General features: G+C 30.2%; 1 protein-coding gene across 6 annotated transcripts in view; it reads right to left on the bottom strand.

The window, feature by feature from the left end:
• The window catches only part of LOC111686066 (probable dolichyl pyrophosphate Man9GlcNAc2 alpha-1,3-glucosyltransferase), a 363172-nt gene that overhangs the window by 95784 nt on the left and 241174 nt on the right, over positions 1–26214 (bottom strand). The gene's annotated exons all lie outside the window — the stretch shown is intronic.

Raw genomic sequence — 26214 nt, 5'->3', positions numbered from 1 at the left:
TTTTTTGAAGAGGGTCAATTATCAGCTTATTCCTAATTCCAGAGAGTGATAAATTTCTAATAACAAACCACTTTTGTGAAAAGCATATATCTTATTATTTTTATTTTAGGTTTTTAAACCATTTATTGACAATGATATAATTCTCTATAAAAGCACACAGAGAAAAAGCAAGGTTGTGGTTAAAATTATGATTGTAGTCTAAACACATTATCGTTATTGTAACAATTTTAAAATATCATATTATGATTAAATACCATCAAAATATCTCATCATGATATTTTTGTATTTATCATGATATTGTTATTAGTGTTTATAAACCGGTTAACCGAAAAACCGGTTTTATTGCATATTATGGTTTTTTTATGAACCGGTTTTAGACAACATCGATTTCCGGTTAACCGGGTTTTCCAGTTTTTATGTCTCGGTTAACCGGTTTCAAAAAATTGAAATTTTTAGTACAAAAATTTATGTTTTTTTTTTTATAAAAAAATCACATTTTAAAAAATTTTGTATACAAATTTTTAAATATTATTTCCGTTTGTGTTAAAAAAAGTTAGGATATGTTTAAAATATTTTATGTATATTAAATGAAGATTTACAATTTCAGGAAACAAATAAAAAGTTGGGTTTTAAATGATTTTAAAATTTGTGTCGGTTGGGGAGGCATAATATTTTTTGTTTTTCAAAATTTGAGTCGTTATTTTGAGGTTTCACAGAAGAATACATAACTTAGGTTATGTTATACAGAACAATAGTTTTGGTCCATTTCTGAAATTCTTAAATTATTTTTTAGTTGATATGCCCGTTATAATTCACTAAGTCGTTTTTCGGACCAGAAATACTGTAACAAAAATCATAATTATTTTTTTTCGCGATAAGCTCTCAAAAACGGAAGTTTTGAGACCAAATTCGGAATATATTACAGAAAATATTTTTTTTACAAATATTGTTATTATTTTTCTCATATTTAGTACATACATAAATAATATCATATATGTATTGCAAGGTCAATTTTACCCATCCTCTGACTACTTCCATGTACCTAACTAATCACTTGCAGCTTCAGATATGCATAAGACTGCTTTCTTATGATATATTACTGTACATAGCTAAACTAAAAAGTGAAAATATCTTATTCAGCAATTCATAATTTTTCGCAAAATATTCTCATCCAACTAAATATAAGTATATTTAACAAATTTTCGTACATTTCGGTTAACCGGTTTTTTGTTATCGGTTAACCGACAAACCGGTTTTCTAGGAATGGCCAATTTTCTTTTAACCGACAAACCGGTTTCTTCAAAATTCCGTTTTTTATAAACACTAATTGTTATACATAATCATTTTATGATCCAAGGTGATCAAAATTTTTTTAAATTGTATCGAAATCAAAATAAATTTTATCGAATTAGTAAAATTACAGTTTCTAAAAAAATAAAAAATATATAATATAACTCACAATATATATAATATATACTCACAATACTTAACACAATTCACAAATATCAATTTGCGATTTATATGAAATTTTGGTTCTTAAAAAAATTTAAATATCATTTCATAAAAATACCTGTATTTTAAGCCTGTTATGAACGTTAGTCATTTTCTGAAACGAACCTTATATGGAGGCCATGTCCAAATGTAAACCGATTTTGAATAACAATCAAACTGCAACAATAGTTTAGGTCCTATCTTTCTTTTAAAAGACTGACAGTCTCTGTGACTGACAGACGTGACTAGATCGTTTGAGAATAAGGACCTAGAAAATTTCAATGTAACAAATGAGATCAAAGAGTTATAGTCGAAACTAGATAATTCAAATTAATGGTTTCACTCTTCTTAGCTTTTTAATGACTTTCTGGTTAACAATTTTTTAAATAAGCCGAAAAAACGAACAGTTAAAAAGGCGTTCAGTACTATGTATATCGGAAATTTATTGTACAGCCAGGATGTATGATAACTTCTGTAAACCAATTTTCATAATTTTTAAAACTTTTTAATGATATAAAAATATGATAAATAAACATCTTATAAAAATTTCGGCGTTCGGTGTTTGGTCAAAACTTCGCCGAACATCGAACATTGGCTTTAAACCGATTTTGTCTATTTTGAATAACAATCGAACTGCAACAATAGATTAGGTCCTATCTTTCTTTTAAGAGACTGACAATCTCTGTGACTGACAGACGTGTCATGTTAAATTGTATCGAAATCGAAATAAATTTTATCGAATTAGTAAAATTACAGTTTCTAAAAAAATAAAAAATATATAATATAACTCACAATATATATAATATATACTCACAATACTTAACACAATTCACAAATTTCAATTTGCAATTTATATGAAATTTTGGTTCTTAAAAAATTTAAATATAATTTCATAAAAATACCAGTATTTTAAGCCTGTTATGAACGTTAGTCATTTTCTGAAACGAACCTTACATGGAGGCCATGTCCAAATGTAAACCGATTTTGTCTATTTTGAATAACAATCAAACTGCAACAATAGTTTAGGTCCTATCTTTCTTTTAAAAGACTGACAGTCTCTGTGACTGACAGACGTGACTAGATCATTTGAGAATAAGGATGTAGAAAATTTCAATGTAACAAATGAGATCAAAGATTTATAGTCGAAACTAGATAATTCACTCTTCTTAGCTTTTTAATCACTTTCTGGTTAACAATTTTTTAAATAAGCCGAAAAAACGAACAGTTAAAAAGGCGTTCAGTACTATGTATATCGGAAATTTTTTATACAGCCAGGATGTATGATAACTTCTGTAAACCAATTTTCATAATTTTAAAAATTTTTGATGATATGAAAATATGATAAATAAACATCTTATAAAAATTTCGGCATTCGGTGTTCGGTCAAAACTTCGCCGAACATTGGCTTTAAACCGATTTTGTCTATTTTGAATAACAATCGAACTGCAACAATAGTTTAGGTCCTATCTTTCTTTTAAGAGACTGACAATCTCTGTGACTGACAGACGTGTCTAGATCGTTTGAGAATAAGGACCTAGAAAATTTCAATGTACTTAACAAATGAGATCAAAGATTTATAGTCGAAACTAGATAATTCAAATTAATGGTTTCACTTTTCTTAGCTTTTTAATCACTTTCTGGTTAACAATTTTTTTAATAAGCCGAAAAAACGAACAGATAAAAAGGCGTTCAGTACCTACATATATCGGAAATTTATTGTACAACCAGGATGTATGATAACTTCTGTAAACCAATTTTCATCATTTTAAAAACTTTTTGATGATGTAAAAATATGATAAATAAACATTTTATAAAAATTTCGGCGTTCGGTGTTCGGTCAAAATTTCGCGGAACACCGAACATTGGCCGAATTTTTACCGAACTCGTACCCGAACGTTCGGTCGGACAATAATACTGTATGTATATGCATATCTACATACATATGTATGTACATATGCATTAATGTAAACATATGTGTTTATTTTTATATGGGAAAATATATGTGGGGAAAGGGGGAATATATGAATATGTATGAACATATATGGTCATATATGTTCATATATCGCCAAATTACGGATTCGAACATATATGGTACCATATATGATCATTTTTAGCTGGGTATAGAAAAAAATGAATACGTTTACTCTGCCGTTTGTATGGAGTATGTGAATTTCGACATATCGACCAACTACATTAAGCGAGCATGCGACAAATGCTCTTTCCTTTAAATCTATTTTCAATAATTGCTAGGGCCCTTTCGTCACTAAAATGAGCCAAATTATCGGGGAAAAAATCTAGGTGCCTATCTACGATGTGTATTTTCAGTGACATAATCACACCCATTTCACCGAAGTTACGAACGAGATTACAAATGATTTCTTCGTAGATTTCAGATTTTCTATTACCTAAGAAATTTTCTATTATGGTATCTAAACTCCTCCAACTATTTTCCTCAATAGATGATAGAAAGTTTAGAAATTCGTTGCAATTTAACAATTTTTTTAGTTGGGGCCAATAAAAACACCTTAAAGTATAAAAGATTACTTAAGGTAATACAATAATATAAGTATTTAGCAATCGAATCTACCGGCGGCAAAATTTGCTTTGCTTAATTTGGGAAAATTTTTTTCAAGTGCACCATAGCTGCACTGTCAACGTCGAGTGCACGAACAAAATTTTTATAAGTCCCAATTAAATGTGTAGCGGTAGAAGTATTTTTTGATGACGGCACGAGCGAAATATTCTCAATGCCATTTGTGGTCGGTGTAATAAATATCTTTACTGTTTGGCAAACCCTTTTTAAACCCATTAAAATGGCAACTATTTTCAGGTCAGAACAAATCATCCAACAATGTCGGTCATAATTTAGGGCCTCATTTTATAAAACAAAACGACAAACGTTAAAAAAAATGTGTATGGAAAAAATTAAAATTTTCAAAAATTTCCCAGTATTCTTCATACAAATGTTTTACGTAAACGAATATTTCGTTTTTTAAAATGAGGGAGGTATTAATTTTAGAATAACGCTTATATTTTCATAATTTTCTTTAAAATCTGTACCATAAATAATTGGCACCTTTGAGACTCTTCGTTGATCCATCTATAAAGAGGCGACATTCATTTGGGTCATAGGAATGGCCAATAATTTCGAAAATTTTTCAACATCATCTGCGTAAGTGATGCCAGTTTGGTCATCCACTTGGAAACATGCGTCAAATGATTGATCGTTTGAACGCTTACGGACTGATGTTACCCGAAAATCTTCAGATACCAATTTCCACTGCTGTAATCGAGAACCTAATACATCAGCACTTCATTCGAAATATTTGGGTTACGCACGAGATCATCAAAATCTGCTTGGGTTATAAAATGCAGCAATGGATCGGCTAGGATATTTCCTATTGGCAAAAATTCCGAACAAAGTTCTGATCTAGAGCCGATACTCAGTAATTCTAAATCATCACATGGATGTTGAACGTAGTACCGCGGGCTGCACTGAATCACATTTATGGAAAACGATTTTCTTCCTATTTTGATTCTTCAGCCTGATGGTGTTCGGCTGATTTCGGCAAAAGTAAGACAAATCGCGCGAATGCTTACTCCGCTTCAACCAAATTACTGGGTACACATATTTCATTGGAAACTGCTTAGAACGTAGTAACCCCTTGTAACAATAATTACTCACAAACATTTATAAAAATATTAATTTAATTTTTTATAAATTTGTACATCCTTGAAACTTTGAAGTCCTTTTAAAAGAAGAAAGGATCAGAAAATTAAAAACTGAGAACGCAGATTTACTATATACGATTACCAGTTTCATGTGTATGTGGACTTGTTCAAGTCCAAAAAGTACTATCTAATATTTTTGTAATCTTAATAGCTGTATAGATAAAAAGTATTTTTTTAATGAACTTAGGCTTAACTTATGAAGCTATGAGAACGAAATTTAAGCATGTGGTTAAGTATATGCATGGTTTCTACACATAATTTTTTTTTAGAAAAATATAAGTATTGGAAATTCTCAAGGAAAATTCAAAGCAAATTTTTTTACAACTTTTCGACCTGAAAAGTAAAAATAAAAAAATTATCTCCTTCTAGAAATTGTCCCCTTTCATTTGATATCCATATAAAGAAAAACTAACGAGCAGAACTATTTAAATAATTTTTTTTAATTTGTATATTCTTAAAATTTGAAGTCCTTTAAAAGGGAAAAAAGAAGGGGGAAAAATTGTATCACGGTGTAATCTCAAACTTTAAGAAAATAAAACAAATTTACTTTAATCCAAAATAATTAATAATGTAGAGACTTACAACATTTCATTTTATATCAAAAAATGAATCATTCTATATTATTGACTTTAAACGGCTTATTTTTTTGTAATAAATACAAAAATTGTATGTATATTACTAAATATTATTTAACCAACCCCATTTCTAATTTTACGAACGTAAGAAAACCTTTAGGTTAGGTTGATGGGAGGATGTATATTACATGATTTGGTAAACGGTGGTATATTTCTGCTTCTGGATCTTCAATATAGAATCAAAGCCAACCTTTATCCCCCAATTTAGAGCCATCCGTGTTACATAGTTGTAACACTGATATTTGCTCTAATGTTCCGCTTGACCAAGACGTTATATCTGGGATCAGCGTTTCAAAGTTTCCGTCATATTCTGTGTCTGGTATCAGGCACTTCCGATGATTGTGTATAACCTTCCAATGTGTCCAGTATACACTGATGACGTATCCTAAACCGCTTTTGGCCAGTTCACCTAAAGTAAAGAGCCGTTCGTCTGTAAGCGCCGCCTCATATCTTAAATATGTTTCAACGGGTGGAATATCTAGCAACGTTTCCAGAGCCTTGGTTAAAATAGTACACATGGTACCACTTATACCCCAGCATCATGTACACTGAACACCCTGTAGTAGTTTGATATTGCACTTTTTGTCTAAAACAGTCCACCAGATTAGTGAAGCATAAGCTTGAATTGGTCTAATTACACTTTTATAAAGCCAATGTGTCATAGTAGGACTAAGACCCCTAGTTCTTAGTTCTCCTACATATCACTCAGCACCGATGTGATTTGTTGATCCTATCCTCTATGTTATGTCTTCATTTTAATTTTCGGTCGAGGATTACACTTAAGTACTTAACTTGTGAAAAAACAGATTTCCGTTTTTGCCGGGTTAACATTGACCCGTGGTACACCGCGAAATACCTTTTTCCTGATAGTTATATCGTACATCTCGCAGCTTATCCATCTATTCCTTAGCATGTGATTGATCCAGTTACGTATATAAAACTGGTCTAGGGATTGGATAAGAGTATCAGTGTGCACGTTATTAAAGGCGCCTTCGATGCCAATACATACCGCCAGTGTAAATGCACCTATGTAGTGGGCAACTTCGTTTAAGGCGGAGTCCACCGATTGTCCCTTTACATAAGCATGCTTCTTAAATTTTAGGTCCTTGTCGGGTATACTGCTTTTATCCATACTATTAAGTTGGAATGACGTAAGATTTATACGTCCATAAGACCTATAAGTCTAAGCTATGGTTTATACCATAGCTATTTTTCTCTGGCTTAGGTATAAATATTACCCTTGCATCCTGCCATTTAATGGGGGTACATATGAATTTCAAGCATGCAGTAAATATTTGAGTCAGATGTAAGGAAACTAGTCCCACTTCCATCTGTAAGAGTGCCTTGATTGCCCCTTTAACAATATCTGATATAATTACAATTTCCGTGTTAGACTCGTCTTCCTTTATTATCGGTTCATCTATGTTATTCGATATACAGGGTTGGAAATGGGAGCCCATTATGAGTTTCATTGTATCCTCCATATCCTCCAGCCTCCAGTCCGTGTCATCGACCATGGATTCCGGTTGGACATGAGTTTTGGATAGGAACTTTTTTATCTTCGATACGCCATTTACGCTATCTACCTGTTTACCAAAAAATTTCCAGAAGTCTCGTTTGGCTTTACGAATAACTTTCTTTTATTCTATCTCTCATCCCAGTATTATGCGGTCTTTTTACGGCGTGCGCGGTTAAATAGTTTGCGAAGGTTTCGGATCTTCCCGGTTACTCGGAGTTTCTCCTGGACAGATCTCCGCTCTCGCAGAGTGCAGCTATCCTCGAACGATTCAACCAATGCACTTGTGAGCATTTCTACTTTGGCTTCTATGTCCACTCTATTTCGACATTGAAAAGTGTCCTGACATAAACGGTTCTTTAATAAAGAACCGAATATTGTGCAATTAGTTTTAGACTTATTCCGAAACTTTATCGGCTTTGGTGGCGGCCGTAGTATTTTGAATCTTATGTACCGATGGTCAGAAAAGGAGTGCTCGTCCGAAACTCTGCAATCCTGAATTTCGTTTATAAGCTTTTCTGAACATATAGTTATAGCTAATACTTCTTCTCTGTTTTTACTGACGAAGGTAGCTTTATTACCTAAGTTGGCATAACAATCTATTACAAATTTCTTATTTTTCCTTTGTGCCTCATCGACCACTTTCATCAGCACCGATGTTGGTGGTAGTGTCGGAGAATCGAATGGCAGGTAAACAGATGCAAGGTATATGTTGTCACGATCTTGCTTCAAAACCGTTGCATCAGTCATTGTCATCCATTTAAGTTTTCTGAAAGAAATGTGGACCCTATGGACAAAAATGTAAAAATCCCATTTTTAGGATTTTCATTCCTATTTTTGGGAATTGCGGGATGCACTTTGACCTTTTCAATTTTTTCGCATTTTCTTATTTGAAATGATAAATTTAACAAGCGTTGAAAATTTCATTGAGTTTTGTTCATAAATAAAGATTTTGTCATATATTACATATTTGTTTAATTTCTAAAACTATGATTTATATCAAAATTTTAATAGGGTCGCAGATAGCTACAACAATTTAGTCCATATTTATCCCATAATATCATTTTTTAGTTAGATATTAGATTCTCGACCCTTTACAAAAAATTTCAAGCCAATATCTCAATTACATTCAAAAATAAGTTCATTTAAACCTGTGTCCTTTAATTTCATCTTTTAGTATTAAATATGACAGAACATATTTAAATCTTATATTTACCTATTTTCTATTTGTTTGCTTAACCTTATAATTGAAAGATCCTATTATGCTTAAATTTTCAGAAATTTATAACTATTTTTTACCTCAATTTTTTCGACAGATCATTTCGTTCTGTTTCGTTTATGATCATGTAGGTATATTATTGGTATATTGTATATTATTGGAAATTTTGTTGTCTAACTAACAAGAAATTTGGTCCAAAATTACGCCCGGTATTCAAAAAATTATAAGAGTATACTCCTTGGCTACGCTCACGCCAAATTTTATCCCGATCGGATCAACCGTTTAGAAATGCCAGATTTATTTCCAAAAAATTTCGATTATGCCCCACTGTGAAATGTCGGATACCATGTCTGACATTTTTTCGACAGTTCGAAAAAAAGTCTTATCAAATATAAGAAAGTCTGATTGATGTCTTACAAATGTCTGATAAAATGACCGACAGTTCGTACAAAAGTCTGATTAAATATAAGATAAGTCGGATAAATATCTGATCAAATGTACGACAGTTCGTACAAAAGTCTGATCAAGTATAAGAAAATGGGCTGGCTATTCTGATTAATGTCTGACGAAAACTATTTTCATTTTAATTTTATTAATTTTAATAAAAAATTATAAACTTCCACTATTCATGACTTATTAAAGGTGCATAAATAAATAATAGAATCTTATAGATTATTAATAAAATTAAACCATACTACTTACATATTATATACGAAAATAGTGTTCGTATATAATTGAAATAAATTATAAACATAAGAAATTATGTATTTTTTTGCTAATTTCTTTGCATTTACAAACTTAAATTTGTCTGGAAAATTTATTTACTGGGTAGGTAGTAGAGTATTCAATTATTCGAGTTTTTGTCTTATTCGGTTTATTCGACAAATAATATTATTGACCTGTCTCACTTATAGAAAAAAACGAAAAACAATGATGTGTTAAAAAACAGTCAGTACGAATTTTATTACAAAAAATCAAAAAATACTAATTCCAAAACGGTTAGGTACCAAAAAGTACCAAAAGGTCCCATTTTATGTGTTCTGGTTTAAACCGGACTCTACATACATAATTTCATATTTCTAGGTTCAATATTAGAAAAAATTCCAAAAGTACCTTTTAAAAACAAAAAAAGTACCAAAAAGTTCCCTTTCATGGTTTCCAAGTTAAGCCAGGCTCCACATACTTAATTTAATGTTTCTAGCCAATAACAACACACTAGTGCTCCTCTCGACTTACTACTCTTGCCCTGCTGCTCACGCTCTGCCTTGTTTTGATAAACAAGAGTACAATAACAAAATTTACCATATGATTGTGTATTTTATTTTTGTTTTTTGCAATTTCTGTTTGAGCATGAATAAAAAACTCAATTTTTGATGAAATTTTCAGAGGTTGTCTCGGATTTTTGCTCATATCTCCGTTATTTATGGACCGATTTTGCTGATTTTAAATAGAATTATTAAAGATTCGGATCTCGCCGATAGCTGGGGTCCTCTAAAAACTGATTTCAACAAACATACAGACAGACAGACGGACATGGCTTAATCGATTCAGCTATCTATATTATATTATAGAAATTAAAAACGGAGTGACAAACTTATATATACCCTTCTCACGAAGTTAAAGGGTATAAAAAGGTTTCATATTCGACTCAAAAACATTTAACTACTTTTTTTGTGACAATTTTTTTTAAGATTTCCAATTCATTCTTGATGATTTTGATGATTTGAAATAAATTATGTTATTTTAAAGCTGAGGAACTCAGGTTCATTTAAAATTAATATTAACACCAACTTTTTAATATAAATTTGGAATTCCATCTTTTGAAATTGGATGTCTTTTAAACTTTAAAGTCCTTTTACAGGAGCATAAGAGCTGATTATGAAAAACTAAGTACACCGAGTTAATACTAATGGTCCACAGTTTCTTGTACGAATAGATTTATTCATGTTTGAAAATAACTTTTGCACGGTTTATAAACAAAAGTATTAATTTCACTTCTTTCACTTCAATTCTTTGTTTAGTTTTTTATCAAATACTATAAATTATTACTGTTTATGTGAAATGCTTTTCTATATAAAGACATTACTGTTTTTAAGATTTTCAACTAGTTCTAGAATTCATACGTTCCATTGAACACTAGTTCAACTATAACTGTTGCTGAAAACTTATTAGATATATAGTTATTAGCGATATAATTATTTCCATGATTTCTTTTTAAAAATCATCAAATGAATTTTCTTTATTATAGAAAATTTATAGTAATTTTACTGCTAAATAGTGAGTTTTTCTAAATCGGTTAATTGATAGAAATTATTCGGTTTATTCGTTATATGAAATTTGACAATTTTCATTTATTCGAACGATTAATCGTCAAAAATTAATCGATTAACCGAACGACGATTAATCGTTTGAATAAAAATATGAAAAATACTTTTAAAAAATTTAATTGCTTTAGCTTTAGGGCCTCATTTTATAAAACGAAACGACAAACGTTCAAAAAAATTAGTATGGAAAAAATTAAAATTTTTTAAAATTTCCCAATATTTTTCATACAATGCGTTAACGTAAGTTTCGTTTTATAAAATGAGGGGGTTATTTTGCTACATAAAATTTTATTAAAAAAAACAAGAACAAAATTTCAAAAGTTGTGGTTCGAAATTCTGATTTTGTTCTTCTGCATATCAAAGAAAATAAAAAGATAATAAAATCAACAATAATCTTTAAAAAAAGAAATTTCCTACTCCATCAAACTTTGTTAAATTCTATATTTGTATTAAAAAAAGTATAATTTTCAGTATAGCAATATATTTAACCCCCTCTTTTTATAAAAACCAAACTTTTGTTAACGTAAAAAATTTATATGAAGAATACTGGACAATTTTTGAAAACTAGATTTTTTTGAACGTTTGTCGTTTCATTTTATAAAATGATACCCTATATTTATTTTTTTTCTTCCAATTAAAATAAAAAAATAATATTCATAACAATTACTTTAAAACTGGATTTTTGACAATTTTTTCATACAAACTTTTAAATTCAAAATTCTGTTAAAAATATGGGTGAAAATTTTATTGGCCTTAGCGCCCTCTCGTGTCAACAAAAAGAAAAATCTTAAAATATTATTACACATTGCGCATAGGGGTACCGACATATTAAAAAGGGCAATAAATCAACCACTCGCTTCTGGTACAAGTGATTGGAATCATGGAAAATATAGTTTTGGAATATGTAAAAGTACCATAACCCACCGAAAAAAATATAAAAAAATACAAAAAATATTATTTAAATTTTGTCCTAAATAATGGAATAATTATGAAAGTTAGTAAATATTAAAATAATGTTGTATAATAACGTTATAATACATGTTTAAAAAAAATTAAAATGCACTTAAAATTTTTTTTGGTCAATTTTATAACAAGTTAACACGGTACAGAATTCTTTGAATATTTGATGATCATACGTACTTAGACAACTATCTAATCATAGAAATTTTTCTCAATATATGGAGTAACAATTTCAACATTAAAATTATGAGTAAGAAGTTTCGAATCATTACCTCAAAATTAAAGAAAAAAATTTTGTTACTAAGTTCTATAACGCATTTTTTAATTTTTTAATTTTTTAAACTCAGCTCAATGTCTTATTTCATTTGAAAATGTCTTTTTCAAATGATATATGACTTGTGTAAAAATGAGTTTTCATTTTTCAATTACCGCCTCCAATATTCTTTCCTTCTATATAATTCTATTTTTTTTAAGAAAAATATGATTTTATATAAAATTTTTATATAATTTCACAAATTGGTTGTTTTGAAGAAAAGTAAAAAGTTTTGACACTCTTTACGAAAGTTTTAAGGACATTTTGAAATTTCAATAAAAATATATAATTTGCCACGATTGTGCTATAAGAGGAATGACCAGTTTTTGAGGCAAAAGTTTTGAAGTGTAAAATTTTCCAAAATCAATTATGACAAATATTAGCTATCATTTTGGAATAGACATTATTAAGCCTCAAGTTGTCAATGTAAGATGTTGTTTCTTTGGACTGTTATCATACATTTAGCGCTTAAGTTATGGAAAAAAACTGTGCTAAACAAACAGCATTCCGCTCATTAATTTTTTGTACAATCTAAAGTACTTTAAAAGGTATGTAGTTATTTATTATTTTAATCAAACAGGTTTCAGGTTTGAACAGAGTCCTGTCCATCCTGGTTTGCGATGGTGACGTTGCCAAAACCATATAAAAGAATACGCAATTAGCTGTTATTCTTATGCTTGGCATTCGCATATCTATAAGCTTTGCATAGTTTTTGGCGGTACATTATTCGTTTGTTGACCATCATATAATACACATAGTTCCCTTTCTATTTTGTATTTTGTAATTTTGATAAAATTTTTAATTTTTGGTAAAATAATAAATAGTTTAAATTATATAATAATATAATAAAAGGAAAGAGTTGTTTTTTATGTAGTTAAATAGCAAATCCGGTGTTTTTGTTTTTTACCAGCGCAAAGTAAACGGTACTTGGACAACTCTTTAGAAGCCAAAAAGGAGTCCACCACCAGGACATCCCGAGGGCAATTCGGCACCTCAACATTGGTCCTTCGAACCGGATCGTTTGGTGGATTATCGGCCTTTTTGAAAAAACCAGGATTATCCAGGTGACACCTTTCCATTTCGTATATCTTTGTTCTGTAACATTTTGTTTGTTAACCTTACAAAATATTACAAGAAAATAAACTTCAATCAAACGGTTTGAAGACCCTTGTATTATTGAAGATTTTATGTGATAATACCGTCTGTAACACCGTCCTACACTCAAAATTAGGCACGAACCTGCAGCTATAAATTTAAGGGGAAAAATCTACATTATTAGTTTTTCATTTCGTGATCCTTCGTCCTTTCAAAAGGACTTTAAAGTTTTAAACGTTTTAAAATACTCCTACTGATCAAACAATGCCAAATTTGATGTCAAGCTAACGAATAGAGTTGTAAAATATATTGTGTTACTTCTAGTTTATTCTGTCAGGATCAAAAGATGTATAAAAAATCTTTCAACATTTAAAAAAACAAGTTAGAGTGCTATATTCGGCTGTGCCGAATCTTAAATACCCTCCACCAGCTACTTCTATGTTATTACTTTTCTAATTGATCAAATATTTGTAGAAATAAGTTTTCTCATGTCTTTAATAGAAAAAATCCCAAAAGTTAAATCTATTACAATTCCAAGATTTATTGAACATTATAAATGTAGTAATTTGCATGTATGTATGTGTGTGACAGATTTAGAGATTTTCAAAATACAAATACATATATAATTTTGTTCAACAGGCTAGACCTAGTATAGGAGAAATAGAAGTATACAAAACTAATATTTTTGCCAAATTATATATCAATAGCTTAATTTGGTAATAAGTAATGTGCGTTTAAGAGATTTTCGTAAGAGGACTTTGTGTGGGAGCTATGACCAATTATGTACATAAAGACAAAATTTCAGAATTCTACTTGGTAATAAATATTGTGAATCTAAGTGATTTTCTGGACCTAGTATGAGAGCTATGACCAAATATGGACCAGTAGTAAAACAATTTTATAGTGAATTTATGTATATAAGAGCAATATTTTTGCTAAATGTATGGATATAAATATTTGGTTATGAGTTATGTGCGTTTTTTCTGATTTTCGGAAGGGAACCTTGTATGTGTGTTTTTCTAAAAGCGACCTTATATGGGAGCTATGATCAATTGTGGATCGACCGGAAAAACATTTCACAATATTATTTCTCTATATATGAGCAACACTTGTGCCAAACTTTATATGTGCGTTTTCGTTATTTTCGGGAGAGGACCTTGTATGGGAGCTATGACCAGTTATAGACCGATGGAAAAAAATGTCCTAGTAATATTTTTGTGTATATGATCATTACTTGTACCAAATTTAATTAAGTAATGAGTTATATGTGTTTAAGTGTTTTTCGGAAGGGGAACTTGTATAGGAGCTATGACAAATTATGGACCGATCCAAATATTATTATTATTATTATTTCTGTATGTAAGAGCAATACTTGTACCAAATTTTATATCGATATCTTAATTTTGTAATGAGTTATGCGCGTTTAAAAGATTTTCGGTAGGGGACCTTGTATGGGAGCTATGACCAAATATGAACAGATCGAAAAAAATCTTTCTTTGTAATATTTCTGTATATAAGAGCAATACATGTACCAAACTTTATATCGATATCTTAATTTAGTAATGATTTTCGGGAGGGGACCTTGTATGGGAGATATGACCAATTATGGACCGATCCATAAAGGCTTTCATTGTAATATTTCTGTATATAAGAGGAATACTTGTACCAAAATTTTATATCGATATCTTAATTTAATACAAGGTCAACTCCCGAAAAAGTGATTTTCGGGAAGGGACCTTGTATGGGAGCTATGACGAATTATGGACCCATCCAAAAATTTTTTCCTGTGAATAAATTCTATTGTCATAAAATTTTAATTTCAAAAATTTTGTGAAGATATCGGCATAACGACGGAAGTTATTAACAAAAAACCAAATTTCTGGTAATATGTACTTTTGTATGGGAGGTATATGAAATTGTAGACCGATTCTGGCGATTTTACGCAGAAACGAAAGTATGCCAAATTTAATGGAATTATCTTGCATTGTTTTCGAGAAAATTACATCAGAATGTGTAAAAAATGACAAAGTTATATATACCCTCTATCACCACTGATAGGGTATAATAATATTGAAAATTTTAATAGATTTTTAAATACAAAAATTTTAAAAGACATTTTTGACAGATCTTCATCTTAACAGTATAAAATAAAAATAATACAAAATATTTCCCAACTCTTTTTGTTGGCTTGACACCGTTTTGACAAGTAAAGGTATTATAAAAAATTTTTTGAAAAATGCACTTTTTAAAACTTTGAAGTCCTTTAGAAAGGATTTTTTCAGATTTTTTCCTTAAATTAATAGCATCAGACATATATCATCCGGTTCTTGTCTAACGAACTTTTTCTCTTTTTGTCCAACGGTGTAATACATTTGTTATACAGTTCAATAATTAATTAATATTAATTGCTGTATTACCAGAAAGGTGTGTAAATTTGATAGTGAAAATTCACTATTTTGATTGGTATTATTACAAAGGTGTTGACAATTGCTAAAATCGATTCAAAATTATATATTAAGGTGTGTGTGTTAGTTGCGGAATTAGATAAAATTAGCAAAGTTACGAACCATATTTTTAAGTGGCAGCATTGCTTATTAGAGCAACACGATCTCACATGTATGTATAATCACAGTGACCGACTCTGCTCTTTTTTGACAGCTGGGTTTTTGTTTTTGACATTTGCTCTTAATTGGCACATTTCCTTTGTTTACAATTTAATTTTCAAATCATAGTACTTAACTTTTGTGAGTTTTTCTTAATATTTTTTTAAAATATTTATTTGTTTGCGTTGAATTATATTGTTTGAAAAGCCAATGGGTTTATGAATTGTGCCAATGAGTTTTGAATTACAATAAAATCATTAAGATTGGTAGAAATTGTGCTAATTCTAATATTTGGAATATTTGGTCACAAATGGTGTGACTCGTGCTCACAGACGGAAGCACAGATAGATCGAAAACATATTTAAAAGAAGAATTAAATGTGTGCAACTAGTATTGTTTGGTATTGGTTTCTGGAATATTTCGTCACAAATGGTTTCTAGCAAAATCTAATAAGGCATATTTGTAAAGAAAACTTATTGGATATTTTCTATTATAACTTCGTGGTATCCGTGGCCTTTTAGGAGTGAATGTTGGAGGGGCATTGCAATCTCTAGATATATGGTCTGTAGTTTTCAATGGTGTAAGTAAATATTACATTTTATGATTTTAAACAAATTTAAAAATTGTATTGTTCAATTCGTGCACCTATCAAGTTTTTATTGTTTTCGTATGTCTTTGATAAATTTAACTACGGTTTCGGGAATTATATACCCTTCGTGAGAAGGGTATATATAAGTTTGTCATTCCGTTTGTAATTTCTATAATATAATTTTCCGACCCTATAAAGTATATATATTCTGGATCCTTATAGATAGCGGAGTCGATTAAGCCATGTCCGTCTGTCTGTCTGTTGAAATCAGTTTTTAGAGGACCCCAGATATCGGCGAAATCCGAATCTTCAATAATTCTATTAGACATGCTTTCGAGAAGATCGCTATTTAAAATCAGCAAAATCGGTCGGTAAATAACGGAGATATGAACAAAAATCCGAGACAACCTCTGAAAATTTCATCAAAAAATTGTTATAAAAGCAACAACAACACTGAATATAGAAAAAGATTTACATGTGTGTGTGTATATGTATTTGGTTTTATTCAGCTGTGTATTTTTTTGTTTTGTTTGAAATCCAAACATACAAAAAATACACAGCAAAAAAATATGATTTGCATTTTTTGTTAAAATAAAATAATATTCCCTTTTGTATTGCAAATATATTTTTTAATGAATAGAAAAAAGTATTTAAACGTTTTCAATTATATGAGAGTAGATTGTGAGTTATTGTACAATAATTTTTATGCGAGTAATGTAAGTTTGAAATTTAAAACTAACACAAATTTTTCCCAAGTGCTTTTGAAAACAATTTTTTTTACGATAAACAAAAACAAAATCTACGTCTCGTCAATGTTTACCAGCAATGAATCAGAGGTCGAAGTCGACCGGCTTCTAGTCGGAGCTTAGCCGCCGCCGAACTATATTTAGTTGCTTGAGCCGCCGCCGAAACATTCGGCTTAAATCGACTAAAATTTTTTTAATGTTTTTATTAACAAGACTGTAAGATCAATTATGTTTAAAATACACTGTGGTGAAGGGTATATAAGATTCGGCACAGCCGAATATAGCACTCTTACTTGTTACTGTTAAGTTTATTAGTAACCATCGAGTTTCTAACTAATTTGGTTTTATTGTAAAATAAACCTTTTTGCTAAGAGATTTATTTCGATTTTACGTAAAATCCAAGCGTTCTTAAATATTCTGGAATCTTTAATTCTTATCTAGGTAAGTAATTTTGACTTTGCTCAGTTACAAGCATTTTTTGGAAAAGTAATTAAATTGAATCATCGTTTCTTATGAATCGATAATTTTTGTGAATCGTTTTGGTTTTGAAGCTTGAAAAGCTTCAAATCAGAAATTTTCTGATTTTGGTAATAATTTATAGAGCATTTTGAAATTTTTTGAAACCATAGAGTTACCGATTTATCTTGTCACTTTAATTTTTATTGGCATTATAAATAAAACAATTTACAAAATAAAATCCCAATTTATAAAAAAAATTTAAAAGCTGGCAGCTTTGTTTCTCGAGTTCGTCCCTTTTTGGGATAAAGTTGGAGATGCTTATGAGGCGTTTTTACTAAGTTGGGAAAACACAGATTCGGAAGAAGATTGCGGGCATGCATGTTAGCTTACATTACTGTGGCTGCTCTATGGATGAATTGTCTCAATTTTTTTTAATTAAAACAGCTCCTTCTTCGACTCAATGTGCAACTGGTTTTAATGTAGCTTCAGCTAGTATGATGAGTCGTAATTGTGGCCATCATATTAGGTTGCCACCAGGCGATTATAGAACTTGGGCCCTCTTTTCGCGATATGTTTACGGCCGTTTACATTAATTGTGAAGATTTGTCGGAAGTCAAGAAGTTATTTTAAATAAGACAATTTACTAGTGAGGATGTTTTATAAACTGTGAAAGATTCTCCCTTGACAAAACAAGGTTTCTACAACGCATGAAAAAATCTATGTGACGCGTATGAAAATAAAATAATTTTGGAAAATAGCCAATTGAAGACTTTATTTAATCTTTTTCCCGTAAAATCTGAGTCTGCTAAAGAAATAAAAAGGTTGCAAAGAAACATAAATAATTGCATATCGGTCTTGAATTTGCACGATATAGCTATTTTCTCATAGGATCTTATTTTCGTTTATCTTTGTTAGATAAATTTGCGAATTCTTACATTGTCTTTTACTGATTCATGTCACATTTTTGTAAATAGACCTAGAAATAATCGATTTAACTCCGATAATAGAAACGGTGCTTATAAGAATAGAGCTTCAGGTGGACAATTAAAATCTTTTGAGACTAAGGCATCAATGAAATCTTGTAATTTGTGTTCAGATTGGTTGAGGCTTTGTCCAAAATTTTTTGGAAATGAATCCCCTAAAAAGATTTATTGAAGTAAAGAAATTTAATCTTTGAATTATTTGTTTAAGTGATGTTCACAAGTTACACACTTGTACATGGAAATACGGTTGCTCGGTATGCAAATTGAAACATTGAAACGCTTTCGCACCGCGATCTATCTGGAAAAGCTCAGAGCGATAATCAAAAAGATAATCTATGATCCAGTCTAGCGGTTGTGCATGGGCCTACCGTTCAAAATTATTTTGCTACTTCGGAAGAAAAGATTTTATTAGGAACCGCGGTCGTAAATTTAATATCTTATGGTAAAGTGCAATTATTGATCCAGGGTCGCAAAAAAGTTTCGTTTCGCAGAAACTTCAAAATATGTTGAATTTGCCGACAAAATCAGCAAATACGTGCATTTCGGCACTAAACGACGCGACACCTGGTCCTGTTTTGAAGGAATGTGATCTTAATTTGACATCTCGTATTAATGTAAATTTCAAGCTTAATTTGAGGGCGCTACAATTGCCAAAATTAACGGGTCATTTGCCTAATGAAACGATTGATATTTTAGGTTTTACCTGGCCTTTGGATTGGCAATTGGCTGATCCTAGCTTTGCAGCAATTGGACCAGTTGATATTTTGATTGAAGCCGATTTTTATCCGAAGATAATGTGTGATGATTACCAACAAAAGGTAATAGGAGATATAATTGCTCATGAGAGTCGATTTGGTTGGGTTTTGTTTGGTTCGGTACCCAATAATAGAAACGCATCGACTGTTCAAACGTTTTTTACGAATATAAAATATAAGAAACCATTTTTTCGAAACCTAAATAACCATCACAATCTTCAAGAAGTCCACATAAATAAGTACCTAATTGTAAAGGAAAATTGAATATATAAAGAAACTTAGAAAAGCACAATAAATATGTGTAATAATAACTCATTTGTAGAGTGCAATGAATACAATGGCTACTGGTCTCCTTATCGCTATTGCGCGGGTGTTTTGGCTTATGACTATTGCGTACATGTATAACTACGAGCACCCAAGAAGCGCCATCCAACCAAAAGAAGATGTCAATGTTTTAATAAATATGCCTTTGTTTTAAGGACCGACGAAAATGGAACCGAACTGGCATCTTTGTATTTTGTATGGTAACCCCGGTTCCGAAGCTAGTTGGATTTTTGTCGATTTCTTCAAAATAAAAATTTTACAAAATTTTAACTTTCGTCCCACCAAAAGGGTTAATAAGGCGAGTAATACCTCAGATTAAAGGGAATCGAACCCTCCACCGTAACATTTATGTACATTTTCAAAAAATATTTTTTTTCGATTTTTGTCGATTTTTTCAAAATAAAAATTTTACAAAATTTTAACTTTCGTCCCCACCAAAAGGGTTAATAAGGCAAGTCATACCTCAGATTAAAGGGAATCGTAACATTTATGTACATTTTCAAAAAATATTCTTTTCGATTTTATTTTAACTTTTATGCCCACCAAAAGGGTTAATGGAGCGAGTCATACTTCAAATTAAAGGTAATCGAACCCTTCACCGTAACATTTATGTACATTTTTAAAAAATATTTTTTTCGATTTTTCCAAATTAAAAATTTTACAAAATTTTAACTTCCATGCCCAAAAAAAGGGTTAATGGGGCGAGTCATACTTCAAATTAAAGGGAATCGAACCCTCCACTGTAACATTTATGTACATTTTCAAAAAATATTTTTTTCGATTTTTTCAAAATTAAAATTTTAACTTTCGTGCCCACCAAAAGGGTTAATGGGGCGAGTCATACTTCAAATTAAAGAGAATCGAACCCTCTGCCGATTTTTTCCTTTTTTTCAAAATTAAAATTGTTACTTTCGTCCCCAATTTAATAGGGCGGGTCATACAAACTTAAAATGTTACAATATGTTAACTTTCATACCTCAAATTAAAGGGATTCGATCCCTCTACCGTAACATTTAAGAAAATTTTCAAAAAGTGGAAAATTCGACATTCAAATATTGTTTCAAAAAGTTAAATTATTCGATTTTTTAAGACGTTTAAAAAAATTTAATAAAGTCCTGTTTTTAGAAAAATTTTAGATTCTCTCCCGTCGAAAAAGGTAATGGGACGGGTCATAACTCTTACTAGACACCTAGCTGCCTAGTGGTGACCTTAAGTAGTAGATTAAATAATTAGTTCGGTAATGTCTCAAGCTGTAGCTGCTTTGTTTTTGAAATAAAACAATATCGTTTAATTATGATTACATGTTTTATTTCATCTCTATTTAGCTCTTAAGCAGCGGGGTACACAATGATCTTTATTATGAACATCCTTGGACTCTTGAGCTGCACTAAGTGACAGTTTCAATAGAGTTTTCTTTTAGTTGATAAATGTTTTATAAAGTTTCGATAAAATACTTATAAAAAATGTTCCGCTATGAAGTTGGTATCAGCAGAATGTATATAAGCGTATAAAAAACATAAAACAAGTAATGCCGAATCTTATATACCCACCATCAAATCATTCATACTAATAAACTTTGATATTATCGATATATGTTGAATAATATGACAATATTAATATGAACATCATGGAAATATGTGGAAGAGGGCCTTTAATAAGGTCTTAAGCATGGACCGTGCTATTCCGAATTAAAAATAATAATTTTGTTTGATCCAATATTTATAACCATAAACTCATGAAGTTTAAAGTAATTTTATGGAGAAATTCAAATTCAGTTGAAAAATTTCAGTTCCTTTTAAACTACCATTATTTGGAAGAACTTTTGAGCCATACAAGTGATTTTCTGTAGTAAATCTTAAATAAGGGTCAATTATAGACAGATTTTTATAAATTTTTGTACATAAATTATGTTCGAAAAATTTTAAGCAACTAATGAGAGTTAAAGTAATTTTAGTTAAGTGGTTATTTATCGATCCATCTTCATCAATGTCGGTAGAAAGATTATGGCTACCCTCGTAAGTGAATTATTGATCGATACTTCTAAAATTTAGAATGATATTTGTTTATAAAAAGTATTGGTCAATTATGTATCGATACTTCTAAAATTTTATATTTGTATGAACAAAAATCGTTCTATTTTTGTTCATACAAATATTGTTTATGTCGCATTTTTGAGCAAGTAATGAGCTTTAAGATAATTTTCTAATGATGATCTTAATAGGGGCATAGGTTAAGGGCTCATACAAACATGTTTATGCGAAATTTCATCGCCGTAGTCGTATTTAAGCGTTATAGTTAGTAACAAGCGTTACTGTCACTACTTGAGGGGGATCTAATATGGAGGGTGAAGTCATTTTCGGAAGGGAACTTTATAAGGGGGATATGGTTAATTAAGGACCTTATAACATTTGATAAATATATTTTGGCTAGCACAAAACTTGTTCATGTAGAATTTTACTGGTGTACTCTCATTTTTGAGTCAATAATAAGCCTTAAAGTCATTTTCTGAAGGGGAATTTATATGGGGGCATGTTCAATTATGGCCATATCCATATAAAATCTTACAAAGAGATTTAAGTTCTCATTTAACATGTATGTGTCGAATTTCACAGCTATTGATGCATCTCTTAGCAAGTTATGAGCGATAAAGTTATTTTCTGAAGGGGGCCTGATATGAGGGCGAGACGAAAACGTGGACCGATATTGCCCACTTTCAATAAGGATCGATCCTTATGAAGTTTGATAGATAGCTCGTACGAATCTTATTTATGTAAAATTTTGTCAGTAACGAGCGTTAAAGTCTTTGTCTAAAGCAGACCTTATTAGGGGGTTATGGTCAGTTATGGACCCATCCTCAAACATTTAAGAAAATGATTTTAGTTCCTATAAAACTTTTTATTGTTATATATATGCTTCTTAGAGTAGATATGAACATTAAAGTAATTTTCTGAAGGGGACTTTATATGGAGGAAGGATCCTAATAAAATTCTACGAAGCGATTTATGTTCCTATAGAATATATTTGTGCCGAATTTTACCGCTATTGATGCTCCTCTTACCCAGTTATGAGCGCTAAAGTCATTTTCTGAAGGGGACTTTATATGGGGGAAGGGTCAATTATGGACTGATCCTTATAAAATTCTACGAAGACACGTATGTTCCCATAAAATATGTTTGTGCCGAATTTCACTGCTATTGATGCTTCTCTTAGCCAGTTATGGGCGATAAAGTCATTTTCGTGGACCATCCTAGAATCTAATAAGGACCCAGAATATATATACTTTTATGGGTCTTAGACGAATATTTCAATGTTTTACAAAAGGAATGACAAAAACAATATACCCACATCTTTTTTGATGGTGGGTATAAAAATAATATAAAAATCATAATATAATAAAATAAAACAATATTCATTTTAATGAAAATAACTATAAATTTACCAAAATTTTGTCTTTTTTTATTAGGGAAAATATCGAATAAAGCTTAGTACTCCGTTAAAAATTTTACGGGAAATTTTTAAAAACTCGATACAAAAAAAATTTAATAATAATGTTCTAACAGAAAATAATTTTTTTAATAGCAAAATTTTACTATTTGAAAAAACATTTGAAGGCAACAGTAGGGGTATCGATTTCCTTTAATTTGAGGTATGACCTGCCCCATTAACCGTTTTGGTGGGGACGAAAGTTAAAATTTTGTAAAATTTTTATTTTGAAAAAAATCGAAAAAAATATTTTTTGCAAATGTACATAAATGTTACGGTGGAGGGTTCGATTCCCTTTAATTTGAGGTATGACTCGCCCCATTAACTCTTTTGGTGGGGACGAAAGTTAAAATTTTGTAAAATTTTAATTTTGAAAAAATCATCAAAAATCGAATTAACTACTTTTTGAAAATGTAGTTAAATGTTACGGTAGAGGGATCGATTCCCTTTAATTTGAGGTATGACCCGCCCTATTAACCCTTTTGGTGGCGACAAAAGTTAAAATTTTGTAAAATTTTTATTTTGAAAAAATCGACAAAAATCGAAAAAATTATTTTTTGAAAATGTACTTAAATGTTACAGTGGAGGGTTCGATTCCCTTCAATTTGAGGTATGACCCGTCCTATTAACCTATTAATTTTGTAAAATTTTAATTTTGAAAAATCGACAAAAATCGTAAATTCAACTTTTTGAAAATATATTTTAAGATTTCGGTAGGGGATTCGATTCCCTTTTATTTGAACTATGCCCCGTCCGTTTGCAGCATTTCATGGAGGAAAAACTTAAGCTTTTCGAATAATTTTTCAACTACTATGAAAAGGCGTTTAAAGTCAAAACATGGCGTTTTTTAAATATGTGCATTTAAATTTAAGGGTAGGGGATCAATTTCCTGTCGTTTGAGGTTTTTAATTATTTTAAAAATATTAATTTTGCTAGAAATGCGGGAAAAATACAAAAACATATTTGGAAATATGCCAAATTTGTATTTAACCCATATTTTTCAACTACGTGAGACATATTTGCAAATATGTAATGACGTAACTATTTACGTCATTACATATTTAACTTGGCATATTTATCTTCACTCACTTGAAAATGAACTAAAAAATATATGATTTTAACACAGGCTTGCCATGGAATAGGAATGTCCTTTTTATTTGATTTCAACTGCTCTACCTATTTATGTTAATTTTTTTAAAGTTATTATAAAATTTTTGATCTAAAAAAAGTTAGGCTTTATTATAATTTGAAGAATAAGTATATTTTATTAATACATAGCTAGTTCTAATCTATGGATGTAGATAGTAGACATCTGCACGAGTGCGTAAAAAATTACTTACAAGGCACTCGTTATTTTTATGAGTACCCTCTGTAGTGCGGCCGTAGTTTAAAAAGCAGTTGATCACCACTACACACACACTATTGGCATTTTTTCATTGAAATTGCACTGAAAAAAATATTTGGTTATTTTTAATTTTGAAGATTAAATTGCATTACTGTAAAATGCGAATATTTATAGACAATGTGTAATCAATGTACTTAAGAATGATAATTTCTTCACATAGAAACAAAATTTTTAATTAAAATGTACAAAAAGAGTATGAAACAAGATTAACTTATTTACTTTCATTGTTATGCATTCTAGAAAATTATTTAGAGTGTACGTTGTTTTTGTAAATTATGCTCTTGCTTTTGCAAGTTGTTTTTGTTTTTTTCAAGTTGTGTTTGCAATTTCTTTAACAAAGCGACTTCAACCTGCCTTGTTGAATGCTGTCAAGCAACTAAATAAAATATTTGTATTTTTGATGCTCTTGTTTAGAGGTTCGTATGCGATCATGTTGTGTACATGTAATTTGCCGAAAATCTTCGTTGTCAGAACAATACTAGCGCCGACGTCTGATCTACACACAAAAATACATGTGTAAAAGCAAACAAATATAATAAAAACAAAGACAATAAAAATAAGAGTGAAAAACAAATCGGAATAATGTATGATCTGTTTCGAAATGTTTCGAGACAACTTATGAGTACTTTTAAAAAATTTTGTGTTATTTTAATCAAAACGTATTGTTACAAGAATAAAATACAATTAGTATAATTTTGAGTTTACTTTTGCAAATAATCAATGGCTATAAAATATTTTCAAATTTTTTTATTCATATGTATTCCATAATTTGTAATATATTTCATAATTTGTAATAAATTGTAATTAAAAAAACAATATCAAATGCTTTAAAGCAATTAAATAAAATTTTAGTATTTCTTACGCCCTTGTTAAGAGGTTCGTTTACGGTCGTGTTGTGTAGCGCCGTACTATGGTTACAAAGCATAAAGGCTGTTTGTATGTAAAAGTTCGAACTGATCACACTGATCACTCGTAGATTTCGAGATGTTTTTGCTATCATTAAGATGTTTTTGCCTAATTATATCAAACACTACACAACTCTCAACGTGCGAGACGAGTTTCTAAATTAAGCTAGTTGTGTGATTATAACTTATGTGTTCGAACCTACACATGCTTGTTTAATATTTTCACAATAGTGTACGTTTTACGTAAAGAGTTACGTCATTACATAATTGCAAATATGTCTCACGTAGTTGAAAAATATGGGTTAAATACAAATTTGGCATATTTCCAAATATGTTTTTGTATTTTCCCCACATTTCTAGCAAAATTAATATTTTTAAAATAATTAAAAACCTCAAACGACAGGAAATTGATCCCCTACCCTTAAATTTAAATGCACATATTTAAAAAACGCCATGTTTTGACTTTAAACGCCTTTTCATAGTAGTTGAAAAATTATTCGAAAAGCTTAAGTTTTTCCTCCATGAAATGCTGCAAACGGACGGGGCATAGTTCAAATAAAAAGGAATCTAATCCCCTACCGAAATCTTAAAATATATTTTCAAAAAGTTGAATTTACGATTTTTGTCGATTTTTCAAAATTAAAATTTTACAAAATTAATAGGTTAATAGGACGGGT

Source organism: Lucilia cuprina, chromosome 2 (genome assembly GCF_022045245.1).
Source record: "Lucilia cuprina isolate Lc7/37 chromosome 2, ASM2204524v1, whole genome shotgun sequence".
NCBI classification, from domain to species: domain Eukaryota; kingdom Metazoa; phylum Arthropoda; class Insecta; order Diptera; family Calliphoridae; genus Lucilia; species Lucilia cuprina.
Note: the sequence above shows the minus strand (reverse complement) of the source record. Positions and strands in the feature narration are given on the sequence as shown.